General features: G+C 38.3%; 1 pseudogene; it reads right to left on the reverse strand.

Moving 5' to 3' along the window:
* Positions 1-4345: 4345 nt before the first annotated feature.
* On the reverse strand, positions 4346-4464 carry LOC120617138 (uncharacterized; annotated as a pseudogene).
* Positions 4465-10363: the final 5899 nt, after the last annotated feature.

A 10363-nucleotide genomic window follows, 5' to 3' on the forward strand; every position in this document is an offset into this window, starting at 1 on the left:
CACATCTAAGATTTTCCTCAGACATATCCTCTTTTACATTCTCTCCAGGAGTCTCTCCATTAAGTTCTTATGTCCACTCTGCTTTAAACAATTAAACAAATTGTTTTTAACCAGTCATTTAGAAAGCCACTTAACTAGCCTCTTCACCCCCCAGTCTTACCAACTCCATCCAAAAGTCAGGTGTCAAAGAAAAAGTTTGAAATCTCAGCCTCGATTATATTGTTTTCCTATTCTCAAACCTCCAATGGTTCTAGAGTAACTATTCTCCAGTTGTCTTATTCTGGCATTCAGTCCCCTTTACAGCCCTCATAAGCTTTATATCCCCCAGTTCTTGCTCACCCACTTACACTGGACCGCTTGTTAGTCTCAGAACTGCCTGTTCACTCCACCTATTATCCCTTGTACAGACTATTCCCACCAGCTGCTCTACATTTTTCATCAGTCTAAATCCACTCCCATTTTTCATCAGTCTAAATCCTACCCATCTTTCAAAGCTCATCTCAATTATTACCTCCCCATGGAAATGGGAATTATTCACAAACACACACACTCCTTTATTCTCTCGTAGCAATTTGAACTATCCTCATAGTAATTAACAACCATTATATATTTTTTTGAGCCATTTCTTTGGTCACCCGTCACGATCTGGCTCCTGTTCATCTCAACAGTTTCATCTCTTACACCTCCCCCTTCCCTATTATGCTCTTTCTCTTATGGCCTCACCTGGTTCTTTAGATGCTCTCAGCCCATTTCTCTATACCATTATTCTGTTTTTATTTTCTTAAGAGCATGTACGACTCTCTGATACCATCGTATTTATTCGTTTGCTAGTTTATAATCAGCTTTTCTGCATCATTACTAGAAAGTGAGGCCCATAAAAGCAGATACTTTTCCTAACATGGTAGATGCTGAATGAATGAACAGTTAGATAAATTCACCTTTAGACTGCATATGCTTTAAGAGCAGAGATATTACCTGTGAATCTCTTCCTTTCCACTCAGTCAGTATTAGTTGAGAGTGAGCCAAGATAGCTGGTGGAATGTCATGAATGAACTCTGCTATATGGAATATTGCCAGCAGAGCTCATTACCTATCTAAGCAATGCACGTCAGTGGTGAAGAGCCAAAGAAACAATTGAGGTGAGAGATAATAATAAGTAATTAAAGCTTGCGAGTAAGTAAAGCAAGATGCAGAGCAGCGTGTAGAACGTGTCATTTCGTTTTGGTAAAGTGATGAATAAAACTTCAGCTACAGAGAGAAATATGGAAGGATGCACTTAGATTACTTTGGCAGGATAGGGGCTAGGATATAGTATGAGAACAACAAGAGAAAAGAACAAATAAAAGCATTTAAACAAACATGAAAACCAAAAGTACTGTTGAATAGACACATGGGAAAAGAAGTCGTTGGGTTTTTTGGTGTTTGTTTTTGTTTTGTTTTGTTTTGTTTTTCCCCATAACGTGTGGGTAGAGTTTAGGGAATTTGAGAGCTGGAAGGTTAATATAAATCTAACTTCAGGAGTACAGGTCAAGCAGAGAGACTGTGGGAATAGGCTTTAATTTTTCCAGTACTCATATGACTTGATGTTTCCTCAATAATATATCAGTGACACTTGGGCAGAAATTACACTGCTGGACATCTGCTTCTGCTGAGCTTAAATGCCTTGGCAGGGAGAATAGTTCTTTTTTGGTCTGTACCTTCTAAAAAGTTAGGATGAAAGTCATAGCGAGACAATAAATAAAGAAAACTAGTAGGCCATAGTTTCAAGAGTCACTTTCCTGATTACAATGGCAGGTTTAAGTACAGGGAAGAAGGCCAAGAAATGGAGGAAATACTGTCAGAATCAAAAACTATATTTAAGCTGTAATAGAGACTCCTCCTTGTAGATTTCCATTACAAGTCATCCGAGGGCATGTGTCACTGCCAAAATCCTGAGGGCTCTCAAACTTGAGAGGCAGACACAATGTCCAGATCACTTCTTGCGGCATACACATCAAGCACTCTCAGCAAATGCCCAGTGGAGGGCACATGCCCGGAAAGCAAGGAGCCACCCACATGATCTCTAATCGCATACCATGTACTGTGAAAACCATCCCCAAAAATATCACGCTAGAATTACGAAGGAACAGACCTCATCATCCTTATCTTCCTCTTACGGAATTAAAGAAGTAACAGTGTGTCCAGTTATTTACAGTTTTTCTTAGCATGATAAACATATCGGAAACAACCTTTGTTGAATCAAGGCAAGTCCAAGAGACAAAGGCAATGGAGACAAACTCCCAGCCGTTTATATTTTAACCCTGCCATCATATAGTATGTGGGTACGAGTGGATGGAGACCCTGGACTTGCAGAACCTACATTTGAAACTCTGTGATCGCGGGCAAGTATATCAACCCTCTAAACTTCAGAAAACTCACTATAAAATATGTATAATACCAGTAGACACATCGGTGGATGGTTATTAGGAATTATGTGGAAGAGTGGGTGTAAAGTCTTAGCATATGCTAAGTACACAATATGCAATAGATGTCCACTGTTTTATTGTTTTCTGACTGTACAGAATAACATCCAAGTGTATCTTTGTTGAATTAGCTTGATCGTTAATGGCTTTCAGAAGAAAGAAAATGTTGGTGCAGGGCAGTCTCATTTTATGCCAAAGGTATATTCCTGAAAAGGTCTCATAATTCAAAACGGGCATAATTCACCATTCATTTTGCCATAGCAACAAAAAGAAATTAATTGGAATGAATTCTCAAGATGCTTAAAGCTGTAATCACTACAGCTTAGGGATTGATTCTGTGGTTATGTCACCAGCATTTTCTCTACCTTATTTACCTTGTTACATATAAGACAATGTTTGCAAACTTAAAATGTAGCTAGATTAAAGTTGCTTTTCATTTTGTCGGCATCATCTCTAGTAATTTGCAGAGTAGCCTATCCTAAGCCCATGGCATTGTTTATCACTGTTGTTTGGCCTTCATAGCTCTCATCATGCCTAAATCCTTCCCAAAGTTATTACTTTTCAGCTGAAATACTACCATTGCTTGAAAATGAACATTTCTTTGACACTATTAAAGCAGATATGAGTGAATGCTAAAATAATAGCACGATGATCTTGCAAATCACTCACAAGCTCTATTACTTGTAAATAACAGCTTGGTTCACCTGATGTTAAAAAAAAAAGAATAGCAGGTATTTCCCTTTATCAGCAAAAGTTGTGCCAACACAACTAACAATTGCAATGTAATTTATAACCCATGTGACCTAAAATTTTAAATGGTGTAATAATTGGCAATTTTTTTAAAAAAAATTGATGGAATATTAATTTATTTCAAAGTGTATGTGTATGATGTGATTTATTTTAAAAAATACACATTATATTCAAATATTTATTTTTAAAAAGTGACCAAACTTTAATAGCTCCACCAACCCAGATGGTACCATGACTACAGAAATCTGTTTCATAATTGTAGGCCCACATGTAACAGATTCTGGTAAAATCCCCAAACTCAGTAAACTCTTACCATAATGTTAATGTGCCAGCAACTGCTAGGGCCTGACTGTTTTATGGCAATGTGTTTGATGTCCTAGCTGTGTTCAGAATAGAGGTCTCACTGCATGAAGTTTCCTAGCCTACGAGTCTTAATGAGGGAAGACTGCATGTAAGTCAGGAAGTTGTTCCAGTGGCTGAGTCCTGTACTTCTTCACACTGAAGGACGGATGCACGCATTCCTTGCTGGGTGTTCCTTCCCCCCTTTCTCCAGTGCTGTTGATGGGAGGCCTCTTCATGGAGGGTTCCTTTGGTTCCATGATGGTTGCCTACAAATCTTGCAACAATGCCGGCTGCCTGTCTCCTGAGACAGACGGGGTATAGTAAGTTTGAAATGAGGTGGAATTTTATCTAACAATGTCGTCACATTTTAAAAGGAAACTTGTAATGCGACAGTGGGCGGTTTTTCTAATGATTGACAAGGAAGCCTCAAGAACCTTTTAGTTTGCTGGTAAATTTCTGTCTTAAATTGTAATAGCAAAGGCTTAAAATTGGGTAAATTGCAAATTCCAGTGAAGGGTGCGTTTCCCACGATGGTCCCTCTTTCTCCCATCTTATATCTTGCTGAGTCCTCTAAAAGCCTAGACCTCTCTCTCAGAGGAATCTCGCTGGCATGCAGAAAATCCCATGCTTTGATTTTCTCTCTCCTCACTTGGTACGAATTGTCCTACAAAGTTCTTCCATCTTATTTATGTATTTATTTTTTTAGGCGAGGCGACCCTTGGTTGACCTTACAGATTGCAAGGACCTTGTCAGTTTACAATCCCTTATTTTTTTTTATTTTTTATTTTTTATGCCTACAGTACCCGGTCTTTCTAGGTGGTCTCCCATCCAAATACTAACCAGGCCTGACCCTGCTTAGTTTCCGAGATCAGACAGGATCAGGCTTGTTCAGGGTAGCATGGCCGTAGACTGTTCCGTCTTAATTTTTATGAGTTGACAATGATTGCTAAAACAATTATTCAGATAAAATGGCATTTCCCAAAAAATGTCCCCGAGAACCTTAATTATACAGGATATACTACAGGGAAAAAAAAAAAGAATAAAAGAAGGGGAATTTTGTGGTTTCATCAATATGGGATATGCCTGATATTGCGTCTTCTGTCTTGGAAATTAAAAATCGGCATCATATTAAAAGTTCCGAGCAGTACAGAAGATGTATTAACTTTGCTTAACCTCACACTTTGTAGAATTTCACCTTGCCATTACCTCTCCCACCACTTTTTTTTTTTTTTTTTTTTTTAATATTACACCTTTAAAGACGCTAATATAAAGTGATCCTGGTGAGGCCCTGGCTGGCCTTACTAAGGGAGATGAAACATGCAAGGTGGCACTTACACATAATGGGTAATTGATAACTGTCATTATCTTCAGTCCCGAATTAGCAACTATCAGATAAACCCTTGTGTGAGACCTTTATATCCACACATATGTATTTATCTGTGACAGGTGCCTCCCGTTCTCCACTCACAAGGTTTTGCTGTTTTGACTGCCTGGTCAGTACTGAAGCATCATCTCAGTAACTGCTAAATTTCAAGTGTTTGTCTTCATTTTTCACTTTTCGTATTCTGTTATTTTATTTTTCGGTGTCTTAATTTACTAAAGACTTCTTTGTGGTTTCATGGCCGGCTGCCAGCATTCTGGGAAGTGTGTGTTTTAAAATTATTTTTCAAATATCCACATACAAAAAACATTCCCAGTAAGAAAAGCCACCTTCAATATTGCCATTGTTTTACTTCGCAAGAACAAGTTGAAGGTGACAGAGGCAGCACTGTTTATTTCTCATGGGCCTGTCCTTTGGCTCACTCTCTGGGAAAATCCTCATCAAAAAATAGAACTGCCTCCCAATGAATTAGAATACAATCCTCACTTGCCCACAGTATCTCATGGTAATTTCAGAAATCCGGGCTCGTTCACATCTGGGGACTGTTGGCAGGATGCTGCTAGTTAGAAAGCCTTCCAGAATCCGCGGGAGTGACTTTGATTCCCAGTGCCTCAGTTTTCATCTTTGCCTGACTCGATTTCTTGTTCTGTTTTATGCTTCACTTGCAAACATCTCCTTCCCCTGCCCAGCCCGTCGTGACTCATGCACGCACATGTGTACACACACACACACACACACACGCACGCACGCACGCACACTCAGACAAGTCACAAAAGCGTTGAGGGGGCAGTGAAAGGTCACCTTCACAACAGGTTTTCCAGGATTATTTAGATGTAATGAATAAAATTGCAAATTCTATTGAGGCTTTTAGAACTAATGAAAATTATCAATGTGTTACACAGCTGCATTTCAGTTTTGTTTGTCTGAGCCTGGAACAGAATAGATTTTATAAATAGAACTTAAATGTGACCACAGAACGTGCATACTAATCAGTTCATTTTAAGATATTGTTTTGCAATACTTTTAAGATGCACACATGCTGGGAAAAATTACTTGTCAGAGGAACAATGTAGAGCAATTTCTTACCAAAGTTGCTAATGGAACTACTTTTTCTTTTTTTCTTTTCTTTTTTAATCATGAAGCATCTATCCTTATCTATCTTTTAAGTAAATGGTAAAACGTAAAGATTTAGAGAAAAGGAAGGCTTTGCCCCAGGGAATTTCTATAGCAAACGTGACTTCTTTGTGGGAGAGTGTCCATTAATTTGGGAAGGTTAAGATAAAGGTAATCAAAATATACTGGTTAACACACGCTGAGTTATATCATCTATTACGCACTTTCTTGGCTCATGTAAATGCGAACGAGCTTTTTTTTTTCTTCTTCTTTCTTTTCTTTCTTCTTTTTTTTTTCCTTGCTGGCTCCAAAGAGATTGGAAGCATGTGGGATGGAGTGCTAAGTGGTCCCCCACTGAAAGTATTCTCTACCAGCCACTGATTTCCTCTAAGTAGGCAATCCTATCTGAATAGTTCTGATACCTGGATAACTCCATTCCTTTTTGACAGCACGCCCCCCTGAGGGAATGCATTTGTTTCACTTGTTTGAAGGTAGAAATCCCAGGGGCGAGTTTTGATGTGGGATGAAGCAGGAAACTCAGTGCTGCCCATAAAGGTGAAATGCAGACGCTCTTTCAGAAGTGGAAAGGTGACTCAAAGGAAAATTTCACTTCCCCAATCATTAGCAGAAATGAATGTGAAATTGTTAAAACTCTAATGTATTTTAAAAGGCAACTGTGGCCTCTGTAAAGGTGTGTCTTCTCCATTTCCCCACCGGGCCTCATTGAAAGGATTCTGAACTTCCGGGCACTAGTGGAAGAAATGGACTACAAAGAGTGTTGAACCACCTGTCGTACCGGTGGGTAGGGCGAACGCAGAAAAAAGCTGCATAATTAAAATCCATGGGAAACGAAGCCACTTCGTGTTAGCCATCTCTCCCCCACCCAAACTCTTCCTAAAAATGTTCCCAATGTGAAGACAATAGACTTGCATACCCACTATGTCCAAAGTACTATATTTTTACCAAACTCTGCAGGACAAGCAGTTGTACCATCCCAGGAGTCAGCAGTCATGGCCAGTGAGTCAAATCCAGCCCACAGCCTCTTTTTGTGCAGCTTATGAGCTAAGAATGGTTTTTACCTTCATAAAGAAGACAAAGACAAAGAAAGGAGAAAAGGGGGAGGGGGGTGGTGACAGAGATAGCCTGTAGGCCCCAAAGCGTAAAATATTTACTGTCCAGTCCTTGACAGAAAAAAATGTGCTGTCCCTCCACTGTGCGATATTCAGTAATCAAGAAAGTCTGGAAAATTGCAGTTCCTGAATAATTAAATGCTACCTGAAGAATCGAGAAAGTAGAAAATTTTAGTGCAGCAAAAAAACATCAGAATGGCCAATGTTTTCTTTCCAGAACTTGTAGAATCTTGGGATTGAAAGGAGACTTAGGAGTCCTTAATCAAAATTTTCCAAAATGCAGTTTCCAAATGAGACTGTGCAAAATCATTGCAGCAAAACCTGGAAAAACAGATTTATATTTTAATATCAATAGCATGTGAAATACATGATTTCCAGGATTTTATTGCTTGAGATGAAGCTAAAGTATTAAGTAAACAATTGTACAAATGGTAGTTCCTATGTTAGGAAGCATTAAGGTGGTTGTGAATGAGTGTAGTCTACGAAATACAGGTTCTATCCAGTCTCTTTCCTTTCTATTCTGCAGTTGTAAGGGCTATGTTAACACTATATCTGAAAACAAAACCAAAAGAAACACACTTTAATATACCTTGATTATAAAGCAACACATGCTCTCTATTTTAAAAATCAAATATTGTTAAAAATATATAGTACAGAAAATGAAAGTTTCCAAAAATCCCCTTGCCAGATTTACCCATTGTTAATAATTTGGTTTATATTTTTCCCCAAATCAAATTTTCTTGGCACATAATAACAAACTTAATATCATAGCTAGAGCTTGATTTTTTGGTTTCTAATACTTTTGACCTATGAATTATCGTTGTTATTGGCCTTTGAATCATGTTTAGATGTTTAAGGGAAAACAAAAGGGGCTTTACTTAGAATATTGGTTGCGATCCAAGTAGGTGCATATTGGGAAGAATTTTATCCATTAAATCCAGACACAGAAAAGGTTGGGAAGCTAAATGAGTGATCATGAGTAGCTTATTCAGTTCTCCCCTACATCCTTCATTTCTGCCCAGACCGCAGGTTAACCTGAAAGGTTAATATAATTGCTGACAGCTTGTGGGCCATGGGGATGATGAAATTTACCACCTCCTGCTCAGAGGAGTTCCTGCTTCTCTTTAAGCTCTCCTCACTTTGTATTCATAGTAGACATTCTCAAACTTTTTAGATCACAGTCCATTTTCAGACAGGGCAAAGAACATCAAGAGTCAGTTCTTTCCACTCCCACCCGGGGGCACTTTTCAGTGGAAAATAAGCTTGTTAATTAGTTCAAAGGGACAAAATAAACAAAGAAATAAAGTTTTTCACTTGGTTTAAAAAAGTAGGAGCTTATTTACAAATGCAATATCTTAGAAGTATATATAGTAGTTACATACTGGTGTCCCAAATAAACTTACAGTCTGCACTTAGTCTTACACGCTTCATAAGCTATTTAAATGCCACAAAAGCATAGCTGGCACATCGCCACTGTCACACAACTGCTTTCGCTATGGAAATATGAGTGCTTCATCTTTGCACATATGCATGTTATGATTCTGGTTATTAAAGAGTTAAAGGTAGAAAACACTGGTAATGTCATCCATAGACTTTAGGATTAACTAATCAACCCACACCAATAATGATTAAAGCAACAGTATTGTATAATTTTCTAAAACAGAACAACAGCAAATGAAAACCACAAACAAATCAAGTCAGCTCTGATAACAGATAGTAAAGAAGATGCTCTGCCTGAAAATTCCAACTACAGATAAGCGTATTGACATGCGCGGTGTGCCCCTTGCTTCTGTCCTGCTAGTAGCCAGCACATATTATTCTACATGTTCAAACAAAATGAAATCCATAAGTATATTACTGTATGTAAAGGTAATTCTTGGAATCTGAGCGCAAAGTGAGAGATGCAAATTTTTACTTACTATCAGTATATCTATTTCCCTACTTCTCCGATATGACCGTGATAGATATTAATCCGATATTAATCTCAGTGTTTCTTATGTTTTTTATTCTTGGTTACTTTTCTGACATATTAGTGTTTAGCAAGGAAAAAAACGACCCAGTAATAGCAGACACGGATTCCACTATCTCTTCACAGCTCACTAGGTCCAGTAATAGATAATGGCGTAATTACTTTTTGAGTTTTATAAAAAGTCCAGTTGAAATGCCTGCAGGTATATGTACATTTATTTAGTTTGGAACTTATTTTTTAGTATAATTCATTTACTGTATTTGAAATGATGGGTCCAAATGAAACCAAGCATCCAGAGGAAGTGATTCTTTAATACAAACTCATAACCCAGGAATTAAGAATGCTTTTTTTCTCATCCAAAGGCAGTGAGGTGGTTTTTCCCCTCAAATCTATCACTATCATCCAACAGAAATATTTATTATCATTATTATTATTGTCGTTCTGTTTTCTATGGTAGTTTTCTGTGAATTGAAGCAAGGCAGAAAAAAGCGATCTGTACCCATCACGCATTCACTCTGTGAAAATACACTGAGTATTGTGGACGAGGCATTTCTCTAGGCACTGTGGGTACAGAAGTAACTACGAAACAGACAAAAATCCCCACCCTTGTGGAGCTTTTATTCTAGTGGCATTTCATTGCTACAGTGCCACCACATGATGGCTAAAGAAAGACTTACAGCATCTCTCCTACCTAAGCTGAAAAAACAAAACAAAACAAAACATAACAATAATCTTTTCTGGCCACCCAGTCTTAAATGTGCTAACTTCTTTCTTATATGTGTTAAATCAGGAAGTGTGAAGAGTCCAGGAACTAGGAGACCCCTGGGGGAGAGGCAGAGTTTATTAATTACGACAAAAGCAGCAACCAGAGTGACGTTATCACGCCCGTTCCCAGCAGTGCAGTGAGGGCTTGATGGTACCTGTACATGCAGTAGGTACATTACAAGAGAGGAAAGTGTGATCTTATATAAGGGTTGGTTGCAGATCTGCCCATTCTTCCTTCAAGCAGTAATACAATTTTTATTATTGTGGAATGTAAGCAAATATCTTCAAGGAGAACCGTTTCATATCTCTAAATCTTTCAGGAAGAATTCACTCTTTCAACTTACCCAGGAATGACTATGTGTGTGTGTGTGTGTGTACACACACACACACACACACACACACACGTATTCTCAGGAGTTCTTTATCTCTTTCTTTTCAAGGCCATGTGCTT

Source organism: Pteropus medius, unplaced genomic scaffold, assembly GCF_902729225.1.
Source record: "Pteropus medius unplaced genomic scaffold, Ma_sr-lr_union100, whole genome shotgun sequence".
NCBI classification, from domain to species: Eukaryota; Metazoa; Chordata; class Mammalia; order Chiroptera; family Pteropodidae; genus Pteropus; species Pteropus medius.